Raw genomic sequence first — 4,153 nt, 5'->3', positions numbered from 1 at the left:
TTCCATATTGAGGTAATACAGAGGCCCAAGCCATGGAAGCTAGACCAAGGATATGTAGGCCAGGAAACTTAAAACTTGATGTAATTTACCTGTTTCAATCACCAAACAACCTAAATAAACTTATGCGCAAGAAGCAATGAACAAGCATGTGTTTATAAATATGTAATTGAAACTAGCACAACAAAATTAACATTCAATAATAGATCAAGTTGGTATCCGAGAAAAGGTTGATTTTCTTGACTGCTTGAGTTTTGTGCAAGTAGGGTTTTAACAGTTGCAAAAATGTGATGCTTACAAGGTTAAAGTTGCAGAAAGGAGAAGGGAAATTGTTGGTTGCAACTCCTAAGGTTATTCCCAAAAGAAGGACAACCACAAGGCCACAATATCCACCTCCCAAAGTTTCAATTCTAGCTGCACTTGAAACACCTCAATTTATGCCTTCAACTAAGAGTGAAGAGGTACAAGCAGTACCAATTTTTGAGCCTTAATCCAAAAACATTATGTCTAGAGAAAGAGAGCCTAAAGGTCCTTTAGAAGAAGAAGAAGAATTCAAGAAATCTTTCTACACTTTAACTGAGATGGTTAAAATCCTCTATGAAGAGAGGAACACTAGAATTCTTGGAGAGAGTTCTAAACCTCCACATGGAGAAGGAATCTCAGAGGATAAAAAAGATGAAAAGAAGGATTCAATGGGTAATGGTGGAAATCCACCTCCATCTCCACCATCCTTGTTATCACAAAATCAAGCACTAGAAGGCTGCTGACCAGGTAGACTCTGTGTAACTGTTTCAAACCAGACTTTTGACTAAGGCTTAGCCTCCTTAGCCTGAGAGGGCTCTCTCAAAAGGTTATTGATTTTGGCTATTGATGAGATGGCTAACTCTTGCAAAGTAAATTTAACAAATATGTTGGCTGGACAGACATTACAAAGACTTCCATTGGGCTTATGGAGTTAATCATCCTTCAGTAAACTATAACACTACTCATTCATAGAAGTCAGGGCATGTGATGTTTAAATACTCAAAACACCTCTCATAGAAACCTCAGCTTACAAATATACACAGGAAATCAGAGCAGCAAAGTGAATTCTGAGTGATTGTGTATCTATACAACTGTAAAAACATAAAGGATAAAACAAAACCACATATCTTGAGCATTTGAAACACTGTATGAATCCTGAGAAGAAAAGTAGTCACTTGTATTACTGAAAAGGAGTTTGTACACAAGCCAAAATAACACTCTGTTTTCTCAAATATCCAACCCCTGTTACATAGATGATTCAGCTATATATAGAAACATGATTCTAACTACTTGGAGCTTCCTCCTCCAGCATGAGGGGAGCTCGATGATTGCCATTAATGACACCTATCTGCTTTTAACAAACTATTTAATACAATAACCACTAACAGAAGTTCTAAAGAGTTCTAATTTGGTTATAACTCTAACTCTATCTTCTTCGTAAATTGATTCCTCCTTGCAGCTTTGACACTTGGCTTCCTCTTCGTTTGGCTGAGATGGCATGTGATGAGCAATTAATGTCCCATGTTGGCTTTGGATACTGAAGGCTTTGATCTGCTCCGTGTTGGCTGAGAATATCCCTAAATTTTCGGTTCTGGTCCCCCATCACTTCGAATATGCAGCAGCATGAACTTTAAGTCTTTAATAGCCCAAGAATAAAGGGCATCACCATGTTCCTGATATGCTGGAGGCTTCTCTGATGGACAGGTGTGCCAACCAAAACTTCTCGTATGCAGCTCCCTTAAAACCCTAATCACCGAGAATAAAGTGGCTTTATAACCAAAAATTTAAACTTAGGTTAAAATATTTCACCTTTTGTTAAAAGTACACCTGGCATATTTTGAATGGCTGTAGCAGCCTTCTTTGATCTCTTTCATGTCACCTAGGTGTTCACTTTGCCAATTTCTGATTATTCCATCAAACTGTTTGCCTGCGTTTTTAAAACAACACCTACAGCAGTTTCGCAGTTTCGTAGCGCGCTGCGAAACTGCGAAACTGTTTTAAACAGTTTCTCTTTTCCCTGAGATTTTACTGCTCTGCCACTTGATTGCAAAACTCCTGAACACCAATAGGACTGTAACTTTCACTGCTGGTATGCTTAGTATAGGTGCATGGATATTCTTCATGTACTGCACCAATCTCTATCACAATACTTGGAGCTGGATTATCTGAGACTTCTCAACAAGAGCCTCAGTTCTCTAGTTTTGAAGCAATAATCCTTAAACACCATATCTGACATGTCCTGATTGTTGATACCATACCCTTGGATTTATCCTTGAGATCTTTGAACTTCACATTCCGCATATTCTCAAATGAGAAAACATATACTGAGATCAAAGTAATGAAATCAAGTTCACACAAAGACAGCAAATAAGATCAGTATCAGAATCGTTTGGGCAGAATATTAGTCTTTTGTGAGCAATCAATAACTGTAGAACTGTGCATGTATTGACTCCAGAAGAATCTGTAGTTGGAAGGATCATGAAGTGATCAATTGGGGCTTCAGGTGCAGTAGTCAGCCATCGTTGTACAGCACTTCCATTGAATAAAACATCAAACCAACATGCTAGGTTATGAACTCGAGTGCCCGCAGATGCAGTAAAGTTCAAGGGAATATCAATTTCATACCACTCTTCTTCCTTGACCTTTGTAAAGTCAATTGTGTGAGAGATAGGAGGGGCCACAAGCAATCTTGGGTCAAGAGCATCTGCAACAGGCTGGGAGAAATAGCCCTGAAACGCAGAACCATGCAATGGTGTCAAGTCAACATCATAGTAATTTTGTTGTTGCCAAAACAGAGCCTTATTTGCAATTTCAACATATAGATACTCATCACTAAAAGGAGCCATATGTATCCTGCCTATAGTGGGAAACATTTTTCCAGTAGGACCAAGGAACCTGTCCCTCGCAATCACATATGTTTCTAGCATTCTTTCATTGAGTAATAATGTTCCCAAGGGCTCTGATATTAGAATATCTGCTTTCTCTGGCAACTCAACCTCTTCAATTTTTCCCCTTGATCACTGGTATATGCTGACCCAAAGATAATATACACGCACAAAATGCAGATCAATCTGACACTATGCACTTAATAACCAAGAATTCCACTGTAAATGCTTGCATATTTTCTCTCCCAAGAAAATGAACTACATCAGTCCAAAACCTTACAGTTGAGCCACTTGAATTATTAACTTGATGAGAATCTGTAATATCAACATCTGCATTTTATCAACCCCGCACATATGGCATGAATAATGTGATAGAAGGATCAGGATCATCCTGCATGATTTCTGCAGCACGATGAAATTCCTCTTTGAGCACACGTATACTGTGCTTGTCAACAACACGGCCCAAATCATGAGAAATCTCGAAGGGGTCTTCTATGCAAATAAGATGTCGCTCATTTCCAATACACCTCGTCCAATCCTTTTCATTCTTACTAAGAAACCCTCCAGTGCGTACTGATATCACAGAATTGGCATAATCATGACGAAAAGCCCAGTAGTGAAAGGAAACTGATAGCAATTGACCAAGGGTTTCCTTGTTTCCAGCACCATAGTTTTTCAGTTTCTCAACTTGATCGTAGTAAGCACATTCAATCTCACCGATCACAACTTGGTATGTTGCTTCCATTTCCTGTAAGCAAGGAAGAATCGGGGGTCTGCGCTGTTGTAGAACGTGTATGCACATAAGCACATACGCATAGCTAGATAGAGTGCCCTGATATGTCTCATTGATCTGCCGACCTTTTGCCCAATGCTTTACCATGAATGCAAGTTGCTGTAAACGGACATCTATTTGTGCATAATCATAGAGAAGCTTTGTATTTACGACCGCCAGGATATTATTAGATCGGAGAGCATGGCCTCCATTAATTTCCCGAGGAAGCCTGTAACGAAGTAGTTGTTCCTCAGAGGTTATCGTTGCAGTGATTTTCATCCTTATTGCATTTGCACCTTCTGTAGTTTTCGACAGAAGATCAAGAACTCCAATTATACCTTTGCCAACACCTTGAACAAAACCCTCCACACCAGATGATCTGGCACCTTCAAGTGGCTTTGTTACAATACCTGTAACTCCGCGAAATAGTCCTTTGCAAAAGCCCCTTTGATGCCAACAGAGCCTGCACGTGTCA

The 4,153-nt window shown here is 39.5% G+C and overlaps 2 pseudogenes; both read right to left on the bottom strand.

Moving 5' to 3' along the window:
* Positions 1-2,351: 2,351 nt before the first annotated feature.
* On the bottom strand, positions 2,352-2,867 carry LOC149218828 (putative histone-arginine methyltransferase CARM1 pseudogene; annotated as a pseudogene).
* A 202-nt stretch (positions 2,868-3,069) lies between these two features.
* Positions 3,070-3,861, bottom strand: LOC149218827 (UTP:RNA uridylyltransferase 1 pseudogene; annotated as a pseudogene).
* Positions 3,862-4,153: the final 292 nt, after the last annotated feature.

The sequence above is a fragment of the Pinus tabuliformis genome, chromosome Q (genome assembly GCF_031772625.1).
Source record: "Pinus tabuliformis cultivar Carrire ecotype Pingquan chromosome Q, CPIR1, whole genome shotgun sequence".
In the NCBI taxonomy this organism is placed as follows: Eukaryota; Viridiplantae; Streptophyta; class Pinopsida; order Pinales; family Pinaceae; genus Pinus; species Pinus tabuliformis.
Note: the sequence above shows the minus strand (reverse complement) of the source record. Positions and strands in the feature narration are given on the sequence as shown.